General features: G+C 34.4%; 1 protein-coding gene across 1 annotated transcript in view; it reads left to right on the top strand.

Annotated features, from left to right (window-relative positions):
• LOC145676002 (uncharacterized) overlaps positions 1-19,982 on the top strand; it is a 358,531-nt gene extending 338,549 nt beyond the window's left edge. Inside the window, exon 7 of the transcript XR_014129257.1 lies at positions 18,818-19,982. The gene's annotated coding sequence lies outside the window, so the exon portion shown is untranslated. The remainder of the gene's footprint in view (positions 1-18,817) is intronic.
• The last annotated feature ends 4,838 nt before the right edge of the window (positions 19,983-24,820 follow it).

Below are 24,820 nucleotides of genomic sequence, written 5' to 3'. Positions count from 1 at the left end.
AGCAGAGATTCTTTGTCTCAAAGATGTTGAAACTTCCGGTTGAACAGCTTCGAGAAAGTTCTAGAAACTACTAGATCTTTTCGTACTTCCGGTGATTTTCTAAAGTGAGTGGTGATTGGACAACTTTTCAATGACTGACCAATCAGAAACTATGTTACGTCCTAAGTGTACTCTGCTCACATGCTTTGTGTAATCCTGAGGGACGCTAAGTAATCGGGGTGGAAGACTCAACGGGTGCGGACATGACCCGATTCAGCAAAATATTTTATCAGTGAAATTTCATATTTAAAGAAGCATCGAGATTTAGTCAGTATGTATAAGCAAGTTTAATGTGTGTAAATGATTTTTGAAGGCAATGATCACCATATTAATCAAGAAGACTCGAAATTTATGCAATTTGTTTAGTTAGAACTCTGCAGATCCAAAGGAACAACGAAGTTACCACGCCGTTTCTGAGGACAATGTACTGTAAGTAAATGTGAATTAATGTAGTAGGAGCAATCGGAAAAGTAATTCTTGCGAGCATTAAATCAAGTTTGCCTAATTCAGGAACTTGTTGACGGAATGAAGAAGTGATTCTAGTTTTGGAATTGTGTTTTGTACGCCAGATATCTCGTCTGCCATTAAATAGTGAACCTCGAAATAAAAAAAAGAAAAAGAATTGATAATAAACGTAAGCTTACGAATAATCGGTCACAACCAACTAAATCGCATGCGTATAATTATCTCATGTAAATATTTTCATTCTTTTTTTCTTTACGTGTTGTTTAGCTAGATAGGGAATTCCATAAGAAAAAAAAAGTTGTCATTTTAAAGTATTATTTTGAATGTTATTGTGTATTCGACATCACTGATAAAAGTGTTGTTTTAGTGATATTCATGATTAATGCTTCTTGTTCATTCCAACTCAGGTGTACATTAATATTCAAACTTTCCGTGTAAAAACCAGTGCATGTAAAGTTATTAATTTTGTTTTCTGTTAAATATGAATGGTTGATATCTAAGTCCCAGTGTTTCAATTGTTTGCCTGATATTTCTTTTTTTTGTGGTTGTTTTTAGTTCTGAATAGAGACGCGAGAACAGGTTGCGGAACGTACATGATTTTAATTATATTTATGTAGTGAACTATCCCTCGCGCCAAACTGCCAGTTAGCTAAGAAAGATTAAAATTAATATTTTCATTTATTAATTTTTTTTTTATATTTGGATAGTTCGGACGCAACCAAACACGTTGCCACCAACTCTTCTGCTTGAGTAGTTCCCAAGCTCAGGCGAAAGTTGGCAAAGCATGTATATACTTCCCGGTGGAAGGGATGATTGGGAAAATTTTTAGTTCAAAATTAATGTAGACGAAAGACGTAAATAAGCTTGTACGACCCCCCTTTCACCAAGGCGATAGTATATTTAATTGGTGCCGAAACCCGGGAAGATATAGTTACTTGATCCAGAAACCAACTCGGGACAGATTCACAATACGGTGACCTTGTTTATTCTTATTCTGCACTGGTATTAATAAGTACAAAAGTAATATCCGCGACCAATTTGTGCATTGCTTCAGTGTGTCTTACTTTTAAATAATTTGTTGTTGATTGTGTGTTTTATTATGTTTGTGTTTCTTTAGAGAAATCATTAGCAACCAATAGAGTGTATTTTTAGCTTGAATTAGAGAAATTATTAGCTTTCTTTAGTTACTGATTATTGAACCTGTACAAAATGTCAGAGCCTGAGAAATTAAAGGATATGTTTACAGCTTTCGTTGAAAAGCAGTCCGCACACATCAATGACACGGTCGTGAGTTCGAAACCAGAACAGATTGAAAGCGTTGGTAGTGTAAAGGAAAATAGTACCGGTTGCTAGTTTGAGGGGAAATCTTAGAAAATGGAAATCAACATTAAACGCTCGAAAGAATCCAAAGTTCAGTTGTGAGTTTGTTTTTGTTTTTGAAAAAAAAAAGGTAAAACAAAATGAGGTCATTTGCAGTGTTCATAGATGAAAGTCTTTGCGATATACATTTAGACAAGAGTGAAGAAAATAATTATGTTACTTGGCGTAGAATTCATTTGTCAAAAAGTTTTGGGTCATTAGATAAAGATCAAAATACGAATGTTCCGAAGAAAGTTACATTTACGGTACAAAGTTGGCCATTTATATTTAACGTTACGGCGGAAGTGCGAACAGATGATCGAAGACGAATTATAGTAATAGGTAGGCGTACCCTGCAAGAATTACAGTCTCTTTTAGAACGATATCAGGAAATAGGTGATTCGCGGTATGATCAATCTTTGCATGAACCAATTGTAAAAGAGCTCGAAAGTGAACCCGGTAGGCGTAAGAAACAAAAGACTACGAATAAGCAATCAGCTGATACATCCAAAGTAGATGCATGCAAGCAGCCGTCATGTAGGTCAGTATCATCGACTCACCCCACAGCCGCAAGTGAATTGAAAGTATGGAATAGACATGCGTTTTATGATTTTGAGTTTACGAATTTTGAAAGATGTTGGGAATTAATACCACCGTTGAAAAGTGAACCACAATATGCGCGAGTAAGCACAGTAGACAATTCATGTCAGGAAACATATGAGATTTTGCCTCCCGTTGAAATTCAGTCACCACCGTTAAGTGTCAAACAGCCGGATAGTTGTGAAAGTAGGTCAATCGAGTTTGAACGCTTAGAAAGCCAAAAGAATTCAGTGGAGAATTATGTAGAGCAAGCGCGAGCTAAAGTCACCTTCGTCGAAAATAATTGTATGGAGCGATGTAAGATTTCTACACCTATAGTTATTGAACCACCACCTTTGATAGTACGTCAGGCTAGTGTTAGTGTAATTCCAAGTGTAGTATACGAAGTGGCAGATGATTTGGAAATTGAAACTCCCGTGTACACAAAAGCTCAGGTTACGGAAGAGAAGTGTGAGTTATTTAAAGATCATGTTGTATTAGAAAATAATTGTTTGTTTACACCGGAAGTTGTAGTTCAGGGAAATAGTGTTTGCGAAACTTTTGAATACGATTCTAATAAATAACTTTGCGTAGTGGTGGAAGAATTGTTTTGCGAGGCCGAACAGGAAATTAATGAGTCGCGTGAAATGTTTGAAGAAAAGGCGACGATAAACATATGTGAGGAAAAACAAGAGAAAGTAGGCAATACAGAGATAGTAATCAATCACGATTCAATGCGAGTATCTGTAGGCAGACCGGTTTTAGATGTAGTTGCAGTACCGGCGAGAGATGCCGACGATTTGTACGAAACGAATGGTAGCGTAGTGGAAGCGCGTACCCACCCTCTCGGAAACGCCAAGGAAGGCTTGAGAGTTAAGTTGTTATTTTTCTGCGATGTTGAAAATTTAATGTTGTATTTGTGTTGCGAGCGAATTGTTCTGCGTGATTCTACAACTACACATGCGTCTGTAGTACCGTATTTGTCTTTTGGTGTGACTTACGTCTTCATATTGCAATTCGATTCTGTCCTCATCGACTTTAAGTTTCGTGGTGTAGGTCAACAACTTGAAGTGAAGAGTTTGAAATGTAAGCCCGCAAAGAGAATTATGTTTTGTGTAGTCAGTGGTTCTTGTGTAATTAATTCGCCAGTACTCTTACCCGTAACCAGACAAGAAAATAACATTGTCCACAAAGGTAGATTGAAAAATAAACGCGCACTAGCAAAAAGAGTTAAGTGTAAGAATCCGACGCGAATGAAAGGCAAGGCAGTACGGAGTAGTCAACCGAGTTTTCGTAGTATGTCAATCCTAAATAAAAGGACGTCTCGGCGTATAATTAGTAAGATCAAGGTTCATAGGCGTAAAAGTAGTAATAGACAAATAGGTTAGGAGTGTAGTAAAGTTAATTTCTTCGCGCGTGCAAACTCTAAAGTTAGTATCCCACCATCGCGAACGGGTGAAAAGGAAACACTTAATCGTGCAAATATACATAACGCAAAACAGCTGATCGCTTTTGGTGACTCGAATATTCGTCAGCTTAACCCCACAATGCGTGTGCAATGCAAGCGAACAAATGCCAAACACGTGCTAGATGGTATATTCAGAGCAAGTGAAAAACACGTTAGTAGACGTAATCAGGAACGAGTTAAGCGTAATCGTAAACGAACTAGACGTAAATCAAAGTTAAAATATAAGCGAGTTCATCCCGAACTGAACATCCAAATTGTAAAAACATCGACTCAGAGAAATTTTAAGAAACGCAAGCGCAGTCAGTTATTCGTGCAAGGTACCACTAGGCATGGTAGATCCAACCACTGCAAACGCAAACGTACCCTCACGTGGAAATTCCATAAGCTTGTAGTAAGAGGGAAAAAAGGTCCGAGAATTAGGAAAAACAATTCGAGAGGTGTTCGTAAGCGTGCAAAAGTACAGTCATACAAGTGTAATCGGCATCGATGGAAAAGAAAAGGGTTAGTGCAACTGAAGCGCGATTTTGCCCCGAATTTGACTTGAATCCCAAAAGAGACAAGAAACTCAGCACCCAATATGACTAATTTTTCCAGTGGATTACAATTGCTCCGTTGAAAAAAAAGGCTAGGAACCCCACCAATCCGTATGTTTAGGGATTTCTCTTACAGCTTACCAAAGAAGACCCTCCATCCAGCCAGCCATATTTCTCACCATTACAACAGGTACGTGAGATAACAAATATGTGCTTAATAAAATTTTATTTCAGGATTAATTCCAGTTGAGGATGACCAGGAGAAAGAAAAGGGATCCAGGAAGGATGATTAAGGAAAAAGGGAGGTAAAGATAAATTGAAATTAGTTCGCGAATGTGCTTTGATTCAAAATTTTATAAACACAACCCATTTTCCAACCATTACTACTTTTGTGTGGACACTACCGCACCCACGAAATTTAAATGATTTGTTTGTGTATTTGTGTTCATTTCAGGATAAAAGGAGAGGAGGTCTGAATAAAGTTCACCTATATCATTTTGTGTTGTTTTATTACCATAATATTAAGAAATGTGGATTTCGAAACCTGTTAACCCCATTTGAAGTCATTAATAGGAATTTTAGAGGTTGGTTAGGTACCTTTAGAAACTGATAGGATTTTTAGAGAACGTATATCACGAATGTGAATACATGCATACCTAAAGTTATTCGCAAATATTTCTTTTGTTTAGTTTGTTGGCGAAAATATGTAAACACAATTGTATTTTGGAACATGTCTTGAAAAAAAATGTGTGTTTGTTCGTCAATGATTGTCTTTGTTATTAAATATACGTAAGAGCATGGTAAATCTACGAAATTAAATTGGTTATACATTGAAATATCAAAATTCTAAAATATTATTAAATGTGATTGAAAAAAAACAATAATACAAAATAAGGTTGAAAATGATAAGCTTGGTTACAAATTGGTTCATACGAATAATTATTACGTAAAGTCAACAAGTATTCGTCATCATATTAATAAAGTTTGAAATTTAGTATAATTTAAAAATAATCAGGTTACCAGTTAAGAAGAATGAAGAGGTTAAGATACAATTCAGCCCTTAGAGGCGTCACTACTATTCTCTTTCAAAATTAAAGTGACGAAATCGGGTTGGCGTCCGATTGGGCCTCAGCTAGTGTGTGATTTGGCTGATACACACACACTTCAAAATTCACTTTCGGCTTGTGACATTTAATACATATATATATTTGAAAATGGAAAGACATCTTTATTGACGCGTAAAATTTTATATTTTATTAGATATTTACTTTTATTTGACGTAAAGGTAACAATAAATTGTAATTGTTTGGATTTTGTTTAAACCGATTCCTTCTTCTCTTTTTCGGGGTGCATCGTATTCATAAAATAAAATAATACATTATTTTTATGTAAATATAAAATGTGACAAGGTCATCATGTCATTTGCAAAGGATCGTTATATTATTTTGTGGGTACGATGGACCCAATGATAACCGACACAATTTGGTATCGATGTATGAAGCGTTTGTTTTACTTAGGTAGCGATTACCTATAACAAATTTGAATTAAAAAAAGGAACATAAATTCGGGTTATAAGAATGGAAAATATATATCTAATGTAAATTGGTTGTAAAACACTATATAAATTGGATAATCAAAATTATTATCAACCTGGAATTTATTAATGTCGGTGATTTTGAATAAAATTTGATAAATACTCTTTCAAGTTTTGAAATGAATTTATTTTTGGAAATGAAAAACTTGAATAATGATTGTTTAAAGTGAAATCAATTAAATCACGAATATGATATTCTAATTTTAAATGATATTTGTCGGATGTAACGATCAGTTCAGAATGTGAGAATTTTCCAATTTCAGTTCTTTTCGATCTTTCTTGTATGAGAAGAGTCTGTTGGTTCTTAATTGAACATTTTCAACCCATTGATTATCATAGTCAGACTTGTCATGTTGACCTCATTTCCTTGTTTCGTTGAGGTTATTACTCTTTTATTTTTCATTTCTCAACATTAAAAAAAAAGGAAAAATTAAGCATGACACGTTCGTGCTGAATGCCGATTAGCGTTCTCTTACGCATTTACAATTCTATCAGTCTACTGGAAAATTGTCATTTCATGTTATGGATTATTGTGATGTTAGATTGGTGGATGATGTACTCGATTGTGACTTTAATCTCGAATGTGACTATATACCCGGATTTGATAAGTGCACTTTGCCAGTGAGGCCGCACAATCTTTCGTATTGGCTGGCGCTTTTTAAGAAAATGCTTTGTAAACCTACTAATTTTGTAGGTAGGGGCGGGCCAAAAATAATTAATAATTAATAAGTGATTAATGATATTGAGATGCGGGACTGTAGTATCGAATTTCCCCCCCCCAGGGTATTCTTCTTGTCCTTTTCATGTCTTTATTTTCTCGAAATACCTTCTATAGGTCTAGATACTGACAGTCCAATTGGGGTTGGAATAATTTACCCGATTATGACATAGCTGTAATGCTTGAAGCATTCAGCTGGGATGGGATTTGGATTTAGTGCAGAAGCGATTTGTTTAAATCGTCGGGAAGGTTGGCGATCCCGCACACTTCGAGCTGTAAAAAGAAATAGTAAGCCAGCGCTCATTGATCTTCGGGATCAAATCATTAACCTATATTTTTGTTTAATTAATGGCTTACGACCTGTTTTGTCGACCAATGACACACAGGGTAGCGCTACGTAAGGCTTAACCGCCGCTTAACTCATACTTGTACATACGTATCCCAATGTTTGGTAGTTTATTAGTTAAGTTACGCAAAGCAAGTTTATGTATGAATAGTTCAATTATTTGATACATAAAGAATAATATATTGAATCATATGTAATAGTAATAAGATTTAAATGTCATATACTGCATACAGAAATTATTATTAATATCAAACTTCGTAAGTCTTTTTGAATATATTTACTTTGCATATTTAGTGAATAAATATAGGATTTGGATTTAATTATGTACCATTTTACGTCTACATGTTAGGTTTTTACGTAATGTTCCACAAAGTTTGCATTCATAGTCTCAAAGCTACTGTGGTTTATTGTATGGAAAATATAAACACACACACATATATATATATATACAAAAATGCACACTACAGTAAATTTTGTTCATATATAATTCATATTATGTGTAACTTAGTCGTAATGATACATAAGATACTACAATTAAGTAGGTTAGTTTTTTTTTTAAATCGTTCACGCATTAAGTAATAAATAGTTGAGTTATTTAGGGAATTAGCCTTGATGTACATTCTTCACATTTTTATTTTCATTTACGATGATTAAGACCAAAACATAAGCAATATGCCTTTTATGTGAAAGAAAATCTTGTTTATTTTAGTGGCTCATGATTTTTATAAAATGTTTTAATAACTTTTACAAAACATTTTAATAATTTTACGAAGTATGCTATAGTAGTTCTAATAATCAATGTCATATCATGTGTTGGTTCATATTTTTGGATTCTTAGATAAAGGTGATGTTTATTAGCAAATATATTGAAGAAACATAAGTAAGTAAATCACTGAAAAAGGTTAGTTAGTGATGTTCGAAATATATCTCAGTTCAATAATTATGCAGATATCATTGAATTAGATATTCTCTTTTTCGTCGAACTTTTACATTTTTATTTCATTATTTTCATGGGTCATCATTTAAAAAAAAAAGAGAATGGAAGGTAACGGAGACACACAGATACATTTCTCAAACTTTTGGCGTTAACTTTAAAGTAAATCTGTTTGAAAACAAGAATACTTATTTGAAAAAAAAGGGAAAATAGACAAATAAATAATTCTTTTTTTTGGTTCGTCAACATAGTCAACAATCATCTGTTTTAATGAGAGTGAAACAAGCGTGTATTCTAAGTTTGTTTTGGTCATTGAGAAGTACGAGTGGTAATTACAATGAATATGAGAGGTCAATGATTGTAAAAGAATAATAATCGGTAACAGATTATCTGAGGCATAAGGCGAATATATAACGATGTTTGTAAATGGGTTTAAGGAATATTGTGGATATATATATATGTGCGTACCCCGTTGATAAAGTATATCTGGGATAGAGATGTTACAAGGTGTCTAATAAAATCAGGCTATGCTCTGATAGCAGTAGCAAGGCTATACTCTGATAGCAGTAGCGACGAAATGGTTTTATGAAAATGTTGTTTACCGAGGTTGACGTTGTGCCCTCGATGTAATTAAATGTGAATGCGATAAAAATATGTTAATAGGAAAATTATTAGGGATGATATTTCTCAAATACCCAGAAAATATGAATAGTTATGTAGCCTTAATGTATGCCGTCATATTGTTATGGAATGGTTAAGCATTGTTAAGAACGAACTTTGTTTTAAAAATCCTCTCAAATACTGAACCACATGATAGAACATATGAGAATAAGATCTATTGCGAAATACAATTTTTAGGATTGTTGAATCTTGTTCCAACAAATTGATAAGTGAAAGATTTTTTTTTAAAGTTTAATAATGTTAAGTTGTAATGACAAAGATTATTACATTGATGATATTTTTCATTTTGGATTGTATTGATTTTTTTTTTGAAATGCTTGAAAAGGGTATCCGTACTTTTTGTGAAAAAAAAGGAGTTTATCAAAGCTTGTCTATAGCCATTAAGTATTGAAGTTTCTATATTGTAAAGCAATGTACAAATTCGATTCCGTTATTGATTCCATTTTAATTTTCGATTCCGAATCCGTTTCCGATACGTTTCCAGTTAAAAAAAAAAAAAGTCACATATAATTTCGTTAGGTCGAAAGAATATTTCTTTTCATATAATTTTAAATCTTTACCCAAATGGGACTTGTATACTTGTTAAATAACGTTTATGTAATGTTGTAGTGAATATATTTTGTTGGTAGTGAATGGTCATAAAACATAAGCACACGGTGAGAAACCATAGTTCAGAATACCGAGTGAAAATTAACAAAATGATAGAAAATTACATATTTTAATGAGAAGACATTAAAAGACAGAAAACATTTCATAATTATATAAAAGTGACCGAAAAAAAAAGTGGCCGAACATACAGGTGTAAAGACCTATCACTCAAAATAATAGCAAGGCGTATAAAATAGTGCAAAATGGTGTTACTAGTGCTTCGTAAACAATGCTCCACCAATAATGCTCCTACAACAGTGACAACAATCAATAATCCCTCCAAATTATACTGTTAATGTTCCACATTTATCCCAAGTTGCTCCTATTTAGTGTTATAGTGGCGTGTTCGTCCCCATAAGGAAACATTGTGTTCACCGTTATCATGAAACAGTAGAATCAAACTATATACAGGGTGTATCAAAATCAAGGACCACATATAAATATTCCAGGGTCCTTTGGCAATTTTGTAAATAAAATATTGCCAATTCTCTGTGGGCGCCATTTGCTATCGACCACCGACAGCAAGAAAAATTAATGCGTATATTTTATTAAATTAATGATTGACTTTCAGTGACAAAGGTTAATGGTTGGCAACTATGCGCATACTCGTTCAGCGCGTGAGTTCTCTTCGACGCCACAAACTGACTTTTCTTGTGAATGTGTGTGTGTGCAAAGCAGAGATTCTTTGTCTCAAAGATGTTGAAACTTCCGGTTGAACAGCTTCGAGAAAGTTCTAGAAACTACTAGATCATTTCGTACTTCCGGTGATTTTCTAAAGTGAGTGGTGATTGGACAACTTTTCAATGACTGACCAATCAGAAACTATGTTACGTCCTAAGTGTACTCTGCTCACATGCTTTGTGTAATCCTGAGGGACGCTAAGTAATCGGGGTGGAAGACTCAACGGGTGCGGACATGACCCGATTCAGCAAAATATTTTATCAGTGAAATTTCATATTTAAAGAAGCATCGAGATTTAGTCAGTATGTATAAGCAAGTTTAATGTGTGTAAATGATTTTTGAAGGCAATGATCACCATATTAATCAAGAAGACTCGAAATTTATGCAATTTGTTTAGTTAGAACTCTGCAGATCCAAAGGAACAACGAAGTTACCACGCCGTTTCTGAGGACAATGTACTGTAAGTAAATGTGAATTAATGTAGTAGGAGCAATCGGAAAAGTAATTCTTGCGAGCATTAAATCAAGTTTGCCTAATTCAGGAACTTGTTGACGGAATGAAGAAGTGATTCTAGTTTTGGAATTGTGTTTTGTACGCCAGATATCTCGTCTGCCATTAAATAGTGAACCTCGAAATAAAAAAAAGAAAAAGAATTGATAATAAACGTAAGCTTACGAATAATCGGTCACAACCAACTAAATCGCATGCGTATAATTATCTCATGTAAATATTTTCATTCTTTTTTTTCTTTACGTGTTGTTTAGCTAGATAGGGAATTCCATAAGAAAAAAAAAGTTGTCATTTTAAAGTATTATTTTGAATGTTATTGTGTATTCGACATCACTGATAAAAGTGTTGTTTTAGTGATATTCATGATTAATGCTTCTTGTTCATTCCAACTCAGGTGTACATTAATATTCAAACTTTCCGTGTAAAAACCAGTGCATGTAAAGTTATTAATTTTGTTTTCTGTTAAATATGAATGGTTGATATCTAAGTCCCAGTGTTTCAATTGTTTGCCTGATATTTCTTTTTTTTGTGGTTGTTTTTAGTTCTGAATAGAGACGCGAGAACAGGTTGCAGAACGTACATGATTTTAATTATATTTATGTAGTGAACTATCCCTCGCGCCAAACTGCCAGTTAGCTAAGAAAGATTAAAATTAATATTTTCATTTATTAATTTTTTTTTTATATTTGGATAGTTCGGACGCAACCAAACACGTTGCCACCAACTCTTCTGCTTGAGTAGTTCCCAAGCTCAGGCGAAAGTTGGCAAAGCATGTATATACTTCCCGGTGGAAGGGATGATTGGGAAAATTTTTAGTTCAAAATTAATGTAGACGAAAGACGTAAATAAGCTTGTACGACCCCCCTTTCACCAAGGCGATAGTAAACACACAAAGCTTTCTGGTCTCTAGTCTCCATCTTTGCTACTTGCTCTTTCTAACGGCAGACAGAGGAAACAATGCATGACACGCGTGTGTACAAAACTGTTTGAGTTGCTCTTTTATTTGATAATACTTATAATTGTAAGTTAATTGTAATAGATACTACAAAGTTTCAAAACCCTAATATTCATTTTGAAACACCCTGCATTACTTCAAATTATGTCATCCTATATTCATGTCTTGTATGTACACTCATGTCCAAGATTATTGTCGCATGTCTATAAATATGTTGTTGTAGGAATATAATTTGATAACGAATCCGCCTGGTATTTCTTATGATGTTAGTATGTGTATAATCGGCAAAGACATGTATGTGGCAAATTTCATGTCAAAACAGCAGTAAATAAGAACAATAAAACGAAAATAAAACTTTTTTTCCATTTAGCAACAGTTTCTTTTACTCTTTCTCATTTTCGTATTTATAATTCTTTTCCTTTGAAATTTACCACAAATATACATTTTCCGATTATACACGTAATATTAAAAGTACCCTGCAAAATCATTATCAAATTATATTCTTACAAGAAGACAGTTATAGATATGCGACAATCATTGTGGACATGAACGTATATATCATCGGGCCGGCCCTAGGCAATTTGTCGCCCGCGCAATGACGTAATTTGCCGCCTAAATCTTTCTCCAGAAAGAACAAATCTTAAAAGTCACGATTTAAAGTATGCTACTCCAGCATGAACAACGAAAGGGAGGGAAACTACACTCGCACTCAGAAAGGCTTAAATACTTACTACAAATACAATATTGTTGTGTCTGTTTTTTGCTTTAAATATTAATCTATTATGTTAGTAAAAGATAAAGCAAATTCATCTGAAAGATGGTAATCCTTTTTATAGAATTCAATATCGAGTTTCAATCTCAACATATCAGTTTGCAATTATAGTGCAACTAGCTCTTTTACCTTTATCTCTTGATTTTCCTTCTACATCTGTTATTTTGTTTAAAGTGTTTCCACTTTCCATGATAACTTTCTTATTTGCGACAAAGACAAGAGAAGCTTTCGTATCAGAACTTTGATAACTAACCAAAGGGGACAGGCATTCGAGAATTGAGTTCCTGTATTTGACAACAATCAAGCAATTTATTCTGGGATTTATTTTACCATTTGCTTTAGCACTGATCATGTGACTTAAATTAATGCGACCTAAACATAATTTATGAATGTAGTATTCAAATAGGTCAGCTTAGTCAGTGGTGCCCACCCCCCTCATGTCCATGACGCACCCCCCTCAATTGTCTATCCGTAGGTGTTCTTCCATGGAAAAAAATCTTTTCGATTAATTTTTACACACCCTCAAGCATATTTATATAGATTTTTAACCCCCCCAAATATTTCAATGACGCAATTTGTGTCATAGCCCCCCTTGTGGGCACCCCTGGCTTAGTAAATTTAGCTACCATAATCATGAAGTCTATCTTCAACAAGAAATATTTATTTTAAATAAAACACTTATGACATATGTTGCAGCCCAGTGCAAATGCACGTGTTGCACATATGGCAGAGCCAGCAATGCATATCATATATCTAGTCGACAAATTATTTATATGATATTCAGAAAATATTAGTAGGCAAATTAGTATTAGTTTTTACCTTTAGACAAGTTATTTGCATTTTATACTGTTTGTGATATTATTTTCGTACTTATTAAAGGCCTACTTTCACGAAAAAAAAAACCAATGTTCATTTATACTTTTTTTCTTCGTTGATATTGGTGAAACAGTACAGAAACACGGATTATTAATAGGTACGCTACTCATATAAATTGTAAAATATTTGTACCGTATCAGTATCTAGTGTTTAATTTATGTTGCATTTTATGGTAATTACACCTACATAAAAATACTTCAGACTTAAATGACGTAAGATACATTACAAGTGACTATTTGAAAAAGAAAACGAAATTTAGAAAAAAACGAGAGGCAATGTTTTTTTCTAAAAAAGACGTACATTTCTGAAAAAAAACGAACGTTTTTTTTTTATTTACAACACTAACTATCTATAATGTGACCCACTGCACCGTGGAAACTTTCAAGCTGGTAACCTAACAGACGCGGCTCTTAGTAGGCAGGGTAGGCTAAGCCTACCCTGGTTTACTTCAATAATTTATGAATTAAATCATTAAATATTTGTTGAGTATTGTACCAAAACTTTCCTGTATCACAGAGTCTTCTAAATACTTAAATTTGCAATTAATTATACACGCGAAGGCCTGGAGGAACGTGTGCCCATCAACTTTTGCATATAGTTCATGCAGAACCGTCCTTTAGCTCTGATCAACTTTTGTATGTAGTTCATGCAGAACCCGCTTGTAGCTCTGATCAGTTAAGGCCGGCAAATTTTAACCTGCCAGCTCTGCCAGATATTTTCAGCGTTTATTACAAGATTTATCTCATAAATAAGCATAATATCCAACACATGTTCCGAAGGATACACAGCACATGCGTATAAAGGTTTGGTCAGCTCTTGCAGACTCTGCCTACTCCACCTCAATAGATACAGTACCGCCAAGCGCTGGCTCCCTTTTCCTGAGGTTGCTACTATAGCTTATTTATATGTGTTTTTACAGAGTTGCGAACGGCTTAGAACGTTAGGAAACTAAACGTGCTAGAGACAACACCAGAAAGTAATCGAGAAGGAGAGGCAGTATCGATAGCAGATAATACATGCTCGAAATCTTATCTTTCTTAAACGATTGGCATTCGAAAATATAATATTAAACGAGACGGCATGACCATTTGAAAATAATTTATTATTATTTTTATTATTATTATTATTATTATTATTATTATTATTATTATTATTATTATTTATAAGTTATGATGCATTTCTTGTGTCAGTTGCATTGCAAGCTGTGTGCGATAAACCAGGCCCTTGTGCTTTCAGAGGCCTCACAAACACCAACGAGTCTAAATACGATTTGACACTGACTTCTATAAAGACCTATCGATTCAAAAATTAATAATGTAAATACAAACAATTATGAATTCGATTTTTTTTACATAAAACATTACATAATGTTGGCTTGAAACAAATTTACCATCTATTCTTGTAATATTAGGACACTAAAATAATATATTTAGTTTTACTGTGTACTAGCGTAATACAGTGTACAACGCAATGCACTTTATTATAACTTGCCTACCCTGAGAATTTTGGTACAAGCCACCACTGTAACCTAAATGATAGGGTGTAGACCTGCGTATGTAACTGAGGAAAACCAGAAAACCTTTAAATTTGTCCTTTGGAATCTTTAAATTTCGTATTTTGTGTTGTTATACAACTCCGCAGAAGGAAGTCCAAAATGACCCCCTACCTTTCTTCGGTAAGACATCAACTTTTCGCCAACGCATTCAGTATTAACTATCATGACTTCCTATTTGCCTTCTTTGGATCCACATTTAATTGAGTTGAGTTGATTTTAGTTTAGCGTCCCGTTCAGCAGCTAGGCTATATGAGACGTGGACCTACCGATTAACGTGAAATCCGAACAACATGAGCTCCCGCCGGGAATCGAACCCGGGTCTCCCACGCCAAAGGCGCGTACGCTAACCGCTTAGCGATCCACATTTAAGTCGGAATATATCTGAGAATCCGTTATGACCTCCGGTATGTAGCTTGAGCACAGTTCTGAAATATGAATTTGTGGAGAGCGTAAATTTAACTTTCTGCACGCTGTTACTGGCACCTACAAAAAGTTTCGCGGTTTCTCATATTCGAGATAACCTGTACTACTAGAATGTATTTTCCCCTCAAATTATAGATTTTCCCTTGCAAATCTATATAAACTTTTTTTCTTTTTTGATGTATAACTTCTTGCAGAATGGAATGAAATTAAATCTTTCAGTTTTACATCACACGGTTATGCCGTGTAGGCTGAAGGAAACAGTGAAACGAGAATCAATGAATGGTGAAATGGAAAAATGCAGGAAAGAAGAAAACCCCAAAGAAACTTGCAATTCAGTACACAATGGGTGAATTCTCTACCACTGAGCCATCGCGGCCTCCTTCAGTTTGTCGGTTTATTTCATTAACATCATTAACATATATGATGATTATCCCTGCAATGAAAGTTATATAAACGTAAATTGTTCTTCATTTCGTCATGCAACGTAATATTTAACGTAACTATTCAGACTATCTTCTCATTATTAAAGTATTTTTGATCTGTATTCATTATACAGTTAAAAAATCAAATAGGTAAAGTTATATTTCGGAATGCAGATAAGCACAATACTGTATGGGTAACCAGGGCAAGAGTGAAAACAATATTTACGGAGAAGTGGCAACGTCGGTAAATAAGCGAATGTTGAAAACTAGTTCGACATGACACATGTCAGAACGGAAAAGGAAACGAGCCGTGTGCGTGCAGTGTGCAGAGAAGCAGAGTGGTAAGTTTGTTTTAGAGGGAAAGCAGTAAAGATTCGTAGGTCGTGTCATAGTATGTAATATAGGTTCAGTTGAAGGTATAGGACTGGAAATATTTCATGGAAAAGCTGTGTAAGTTCGTATTTCTTATCAGTAGTACGCAAGATAAAAAAGTGCTTAGACTGGGGATGGCGGGCAATGATTGGAATATGCCTGAGGCGGGGCAAGCGTTAACGTTCACTCTTGCCCTTTGTGGTATACTGCATGAGAATGTCGATAGGCAATGTTGCGCGAGAACACAAAAGAAGCTAGGAACAGCAAACAAGTAATTCCTATCAATGTCATCCAACCAACTACAAAGCATTACTCATCAGTCAAATATACCTGTACCGGACAACATGGATATGATGTGCCAATTCTGTGGGGAACTGTTTTTCAGATACCCCAAACGTTGAAATGTAGATTTCCTGTATCATATGCAATGAGTAGTCTCACGAACAATATTCCAATTTTAAACAAAGGAAGTCTGTGTACGTGTGTGACCACTGTGTACGTATGTAGCACCGCACGTAACATTTTTGTGACGAATGTTGAACTGATTCCTCCTGTTTTCATATTTTGTCATTATAACATGTACGATATATTACTGTAACTTTTGTTGGCAGTTCCATTTGACACTAATGTGTTTGGTATTTTATAACTTCCTGTATTTCCATATAACCAGTATATACGCATCTATGATTCAAAGTGTTTCTTGGCGTTTATGTATACGCTTCTATGTTTTCATTCGACTGTACATTGTTGCTCCAACCGTTGTTTACTTTTACCCCACCACATGGGGCAAGAGTAGAAAATTTTTCCTTCGCCAAAACTATGTTATTTCTCAGCATCCTCTGCTTGCTTTCTCACAATTAGACTTTATATGTTATTAGGGATAACAGGCTTTCACATCAAAGAGATATTGCATCTTTCGCTATCACCATTACACCGCAATCCTTTGATTTACAAAAAGTATCTTTCGCTATCACCATTACACCGCAATCCTTTGATTTACAAAAAGTAAATCCCTGGCTGCCCTGGTTGCCCATATATTTGTGTTACGTACTGTGTAGGTCGACGGGCTCAAGAAATTACTAGAAGTGATTTTTTTTACTGAAAGACATTTTTTACATTTATATATTATATAAAATTATATTTTATATAATATATAAATGCAACGCAATAATTATCGTTTTTATACATGCATTTATTTGTGTGTGAATACGGAAAAAGTAGGGATAAATATCAAACATTTGAAAGCATTAAGATGAAAACTTTACACTATTTGGTACGAAACGCTAATATGCAACAAGTGTAACAAAGCAAAGTGTATATACTCATAATTACAAGACCCCTTGTTATTACTAGTGTCTCAGTTATTTACGAGGAAACCAGTTCAAGTGTGACACGAAATTGTGGACGAGTTTATGAGCAAACGAAGTGTTTTGGTATACAATTAAACTCGTTAGAGGGAAAAAACCCTCGATCTCAACCGTTCCGCAGATATAGAGGAATAAGGGGAAGGCTGCTGCTCAAATAATTTGCAATTTTTTGAATATGTAGCGATAGTAGAAGTAAAAAAGACTTAAAAAATCAAGAAGTCTCATCCACGAAATTTTAGTAATACTTCGCCTTAGACTTGAGGGTTACAAAAGAGTCAATGAAAATTCTAGGGGAAGAATGTTTTGGAGGGCGAAAATAACGTAGTTCCATTGTTGCCTGAAATAGGCGTGTAAGGTGTCTATGTACAGGTTTCTTGGTAAAGTGAATCGAATAAAAGCATCATCAGATCAAATGGGATGAAAAATGTAAAAATGATGAACGTTTGCAACAATAAACAATATGTGCGTATGTTTCATATTATTTGATTTGTTTTTCAATAGTGCTTTGCACAGATTATGAACTTGTATTTTTGTTCACATAATAACGTCTGTGTTCCTTTGGCAACATAATTCATACATTTTCATATCACTTTTTCTCATTTTCAACGAACTAAATACGTGATATATTAGCAAGTAATATCATACAATTTTGTTCTTCGTGTCAATGACGTTCGTTATTCCTCCTAGCTCCTTTTTCCGGCCCCGGGTAAAAGCTACGCCATTCACCTTAACATTAAATGCCACTTTTATTCGCTCTGGTGTATCTTAACGTTTAAATGCATGTTTTAAACATATTCACTCGGAAAATAGTCGAAAATCCACAAAATATCAGAGCACCAACTTTCCCTTTGCCCCTCTATATCTCCGGAACGGCTGAAATGGAAGATTTTTCCCTCTAATGGAATTCTTTTTCACAAAAACACTTTGTTTGTGCATAAACTCATCCACAATTCCTTGTCACACTTGAATCGATTTCCTTGTTACTGTTATTTCCAATTTTGTTGTTGACCATTGAAATACCTTTTCGCAATGGATTTCCCAAAGAATTCCTATGTTTCTATGTTGTTTTCTATTTTTCCAAATGTCTTGTTACTTTGCCATTTCTCAAACACCAACACAATTAAAGGAAAGTTGCTGAAAGGTGTTCTCACCAATGAGTGTCGGATAGCAGTGTCTACTGTGTGATGTCAAAAATGTTAAAAGAGTTTATGAAAATATTTGGAGTCACACAGATGTAGTTTGAAGGAAATTACTTATTCTTATTTTAATGTTGTGATTTATAAATATGTTCATGAAAGAGATTGAAGCTATTTGAAAAAATGTAGTATGGTTACTAGTAATCCTTTTTATTTTACGCATCCCATTTTTATAAGAAAAGTTCAATCTTATAGTTCACGGTTGTGCAGTAGATCAATAGTAAAGTTTGCCTATTTATGTTTGTTCGATCGTAACTTACGTGATTTTTTGGTAGATACCATCGTTTATGTGAGATTTCTAGGAGTACTTTCATTTCTTTTCAGTTTTACTACTACATCATCATTCATTTGTAACCAGAAACATTCGCAGGACCTTTTCAAGGGAGGGAGGATGCCCGACATACAAAGGCAGTTGCGAATAAACACACACACACATTTCCATACACGCGTGTACATAATACATCATAATATCTAAGTTATTTACGCACATATATTTATTAACTACATTATATAGACTATACTACTATAGTATTTAATATTAATACATTAAGTACTGTGGTATGTGAGTAAGAAAATTAGTATATTTTGAGAAATACATCCAAGAACTGAACACTCTTCGAAACGCCAGAAGCCAACTGCTTACACCCTTTCCTCCCACTGCGGACGACCAAACCCGTGACATATTGTGTACATAATTTAGTCTATACAATACAGCACTTCTTTTTCGAAACTCAAAGCCATTTCTTTAATTTCTGATTGGAGAATAATTGTGGTATCTTTATCATTGTATACGTAAAATGGAGCAGAAAAGTGTACCATTCTCTTCTATTGTCATGGTTTCAAGTTCTATTTAAATATACAATAACACTTCGCTCCAAAATATAAGTAAACTTTATATCTTAATCTGGCCATACTATAAATAAGATCTAACTTCCATAAGTTGTCAATTTTACAAAGAAATAATAATTGAATCTTGATACTTCTTGATTCAACAAATAAGCAGCCAATTGAATCGAGTGGCAAATTGAGTGAAGTGGGCGAATGAACGGGTTTTACTGCTTTTCTTTCTTAAATTTTAGTAACATCTACTGATAAAACTGTTCTCTAAAAAATAGACTATGTTTATTAAGTGATGTTTATCTGGCAACCTTTCTTTGTACTTTTATGTAATTTGTTAACTCGTAAATATAAGTAATGTGTACTGTATATGTTTGTTTCAATGTATTTATACATGGACGTACTCGGCCACAGATCCTTCCCGAGTATGATTAATATTATTCAGTTTTGTTCCTTATAAATAGCAGTCTGTTGATGTTATTTAATATTATCCTATTTAAAGCAAGCGACTTTGATTTGTGTTAATATGTCAATGTTTGTGTTGGTACGAATGAGCTCTTCATAAATATTGATGTTTTTCTGTTTTATTCTGTTTCTGAAAATGTAATGTATATATATATATATATATATATATATATATATATATATATATATATATGAGGAGGACTCACAATGTATTCTAAAATGTTTTAAGGAAAATGTATATCAAATAATTTTAAATAAAGGAAGATCTGAGCGTCTCGTTTAACCCATCCTTCTTGCATATTTAATGCTTAGTTTCAGCTGATTGGCTGATTTATTACGGTAGTTTAATTGGAAAGTCAACAGCGAAGCTATTTGACCTGGTCGCAATGAGATCAATGATCGATACTTTTTGAACATTAAAATTTCAAAATAAAACTCCTTAAAATAATTCAAGATCAAGTTTAAAGAATAAATATAAAAGAAATAACTATAAGAAAATAAAACAAAGAACGTTAAAAATCCTTAAGAATGAACAGGAAAATATGAAGTATAGAGCTACAACAAGAAAGTAAGTAGAAAATAGCAGTAATAATGAAACATAGAACAGGAACAAGTAAAAAGAGCAATGTTAACTATTTCAGTTTCACGAGGAATACCTAGAATGCGGTCACTACAGACCACTTATCCTCCAAAACCTGATTAATAGTTCTAGATAGTCTTAAACATGCTGTAAAGTCTTGATTTCCTACAAAGCATTTCATAATACTCAGTAGGGTGTTGCAGTCTTCACAACACCCACGGCTAGCACCACAAACTCAATAAGAATGAGTGAACTAGAAGTTTTCAATACGCAAGTGAGTGAGGGTAACTTTTTACCTCAGCGACTAGTACGCGACGATTCTTGACTGTTGTATGGACAGACTCGTTTCCCCAAATATCGATATTTCTGGCACTCAGCAGATATCGATGATACAACATTATTACTACAGCCCATTGCACCTCATAGGAGCGTCATTTAAAAAGGATAAGAGTGACTGCTGACACTCTGATTTGGAGTAATACACATATTATATTCAGTTGCATATACTAAAAATACCGTGGGATTCTTATGCATGTGCAGAACCTGCCCGTTCCCCCGAGTCAAAATTTGAAATTACGCTACTGGCACTTTAGAAGAATGTCTTGCAGTACGGTGTGATCATTAAAAACATTCTGCAGGCTTTTAAATAACATTTTTCGACCCTATTCACGGATAGATTAAGTAAATAATCCAGTACAAGCTCAACTACCTCTAACACAGGCGATAAAAGTATAATCCGAAGGACAGCAATGAATCACCTTTGGTTTTTATAAATTAATAACTTCGGTACATGTAATACAGTGTATGTATCCCCTCGCACATCACCTCCTCCTCCTCTATGTACGTCTCTTCTCTCTTGGGCCTAACATTATAGTTTTATCTTGAAATTCATTAACTTGTTAGAATTTCTCATCTATTGCTTACCTGAAATTTTTCTTTAGCAATGACCAGGACCACGAAACAAACTTTCATTACGTAAAACAGAACAAGGCATCAAGGTAAAGTCCCTTAGGTTTGTCGCCCCCAATATATATTTATGTAATCAAGAATTGTTTTAATTTAATCACGAGAGACAAAAAATTAACTGCAGAAGTGATGATCATATTATTATTTTACTATAAATAAACACTAGATTTATACATACATATATTTATAAATATTAGATTTGAATATTTATTTTGTTTATATATGACACTATTCACAGGTTTGTTTCCAACTGTAATTCTTTCACCAATCCCCATCTATGAAGAGAAAACTGGGAGTGACCATCATTTCAAAGTACACGAAAAAAACCTTATAATCTTTTAAGACATACGCTAAACAGAATCAATTTTGTAACGCTTGTAATCTTCAGTATTCATTCTCAGTGTTCAGGTTCGATGTTAAGTGTATTGCATATATTATGTTCTTATTTTACGTGTATTTTGTAACTATGTAGTTTTAATCTTTCCTTAACATTTCAATGAAAGTAACATGTAATTTGCATTATTACCCATTCATCTTCCTGACACCCCTATTCTTTGCTAATAACATCCTCTACCAGGAATTAATTATTTTGCAATAATGTTAATGCACAGGTATCATTCAAAGAGACAAGAAAACTTATCCCCTGAGTTTAATATATTCAGAGTGCTCAAAAATAACGCTTCTGAACATCAAGATACCTTCCTGATTCCAAAATATGACAAAAAATGTAGACCAAGCACGGTGTAGAAACGCCTTCTTTCGGTGCAATGGACTGCCAGAAATATACAGAAAAATGTGGAAAGAACTATCGTTCGAAAAACGAATTGTCGGATAAATGGGACATTCGTTAATTTCAGTTGTATTTTTTTTTCTTAATGCATAATTGATTGTGCTGCAGGGGCTGCAAGAATATCTTCCCCAATAAAATTAATTAATTCTTGAGTACTCGCTAAAGTTAAGTCAGATTATAAAGAGACCCGCACAATGGCGCTTATAGGGATGGCACCGAGACCGAGACTAGTCTCAGTATCGTCTCGTCTCGATAATTCGAGACGAGACCGAGACGGACTTTTACATACCGAGACGAGACAGACCTTTATAAATCGAGACGAGACCATGATCAGTCTCGGTCTCGTCTCGAATATTGATAGTTATTTTGCCTTTACTCAAAATTTGTTTCGTTGCTGTATGAGATAATATGGGAACGGTTGACTGATGTACAGTGGCGTATTTAGGGAGTAGGTATCGGGCTCAAGCCCTTCGCGAAATAAATTTGTAATCATTTTTTCGCATTCTACGTACAACACAAATGTTTGTTACCTGTTCCTCAAGCCTCTCCCGAAACAAAATCCACTGCTGTTGTATATAATCTTCTCTCTCTCTCTCTCTCTCTCTCTCGCTATATATATATACAGGATGGCCCATTTTAATCTTTCCACCGAAATATCTCGAAAACGGTTCAATATAAATGAACTGAATAAAAACTAAAATAAGAAATACCATGGGTTAGATCGAATGGCGGTGTCATGGTGCCCCCAGGACCGCTTTTCAAGGGGGCCCGGGGCCCAACTTTAAAATCTTAAATGGAAACATGAGTCGAGTGACACCTCTTTCGACAGATCTTTAAAAACTAAAAAGCGATGTGGCAAAAGATTTTTCATATCGATCACCGTATTCAAAATAGCCCGCAAGACAGTTACCTGCATCAGATGAAAGTCCAGTAGCACTAATATGAAAACGGTTGAGCATAAATGAACGAAACAAAAATTCAAATATTAAATCCACGGGACAAATCGAATGATGTTGTCGCGGTGCCCCCCAGAGCCGGCCTTCATGGGGGCCCAGGCCCAACTTAGAAGTTTTAAACGAAAATATGGGTCAAGTGATACCTCGTTCGATAGATCTTCAGACACTAAACAGCAATGTGGCAGAAGATTGTTCATATAGGTCACCGTTTTCAAAATGGCCGCCAAGACATGGTGGCTGTATCAGATAAAACGTCCAGTACCATTAATATGAAAACGGTTGAAGATAATAACGGATAAACAGAATAAATCACCTATAGGAAATCACAGAGGGTATTTATCATTCCAGGACTCGAACATGTTGCAACAGAGAAGAATATGCTTAGAGTAAAATTGCCATAATGCAGAGGAGGAAATCTAGTTCCTAGAAAATCATCGTTCCAACTTCTCACGTAAGTGGGTGAAGCGGGACGGGAAGAAACGGTGAAATTGCAAATGAGAACCTTAGTTTTTGAAAATTGTATCTACACAACAAAATTATCTGAAATGTGATTTTATAACAGATATTTATCTGTAATAGAAAAAAGTAGGTAAAATTCTTGTTAAATATTACTGTCAATTTTTATTGCAGGCAATGATTTGTGCAAAAATGAATGAACTGAAACGCGAAACCAATTTGTCGAACAATGCAATTTTAGAACAACGTGTACAAATGTTGGTTTTGCTCAAAAGTCGTCTGCACAATATTGGTTCATTACTTCATTACAGTACCAGTCACTTGTACATCCAAGTGTTTCAGACAAACCATACCTATTGCAAGTAAAAGTAGGGTTCTCATGTGAGATTTTACCATTCATTTCCGCTTCACCCACTTACGGAGGGAGATCAGAAAGATAATTTCCTCTTTAGCATTATCTCACTTATACTTTAATAATCCTTTTCTCCGTTGGATTATTCTCGAGGCGTGGAATGATAAATACCTTCTGCGATTTCCTAAACGAGTTTTATCCTGTTTATTTATCTCCAACCGTTTTCATTCAACATTGTTACACCACTAGAAAGAACATAGTCTATTAAAAAAAGTATTCTTAACTCAATTTCGACCAAAAAATTACTTAGCATAGTCTACCTCTAACGTTCATATATATATATATATATATATATATATATATATATATATATATATATATATATATATATATATATATATATATATATATATATATAACTTTTACTAGGTAAGGCAGGGTAAAAACAGATCCAAAATTTAACGAAATTCGTACAGCGAAAAACAAATTTGATCCTTCATATTGCAGCAAAACTACGAAGATTAATACAAAAGAAAACTAGAAAGTTAACAATCACTCGAATTACCTATATACTTACATAATACGTATGTCCATGTTTCGCAAGTAATTTTCAAGCAATATAAAATTTCAGCGTAATGAACGCATGATTTAGTTTTCTCAAATAAAGATCACATGCACCCCTGAGAAAAATGAAATGAAATTTTTGAGTTTTAGGTCCCACGGTTATGACGGTTAGGCTAAAGGAGACGGTGATGATGAATAATGAATGAAATGGTGGAATGAAGAAAGTGGGAGGAAACGGGAGAACCCCGAGGAAACCCATGCACACGGTGTTAGTCCACCACAAAGTTCACTTGGCGGGGATTGGGATCGAACCCGTGACCCCAAGCACCAGAGGTGAACCACTGAGCCACCGCAGCCCCAT

The sequence above is a fragment of the Thermobia domestica genome, chromosome 18 (assembly GCF_964235325.1).
Source record: "Thermobia domestica chromosome 18, izTheDome1.hap1.1, whole genome shotgun sequence".
NCBI classification, from domain to species: Eukaryota; Metazoa; Arthropoda; class Insecta; order Zygentoma; family Lepismatidae; genus Thermobia; species Thermobia domestica.
This window is presented reverse-complemented; position numbering and strand designations above follow the sequence as displayed.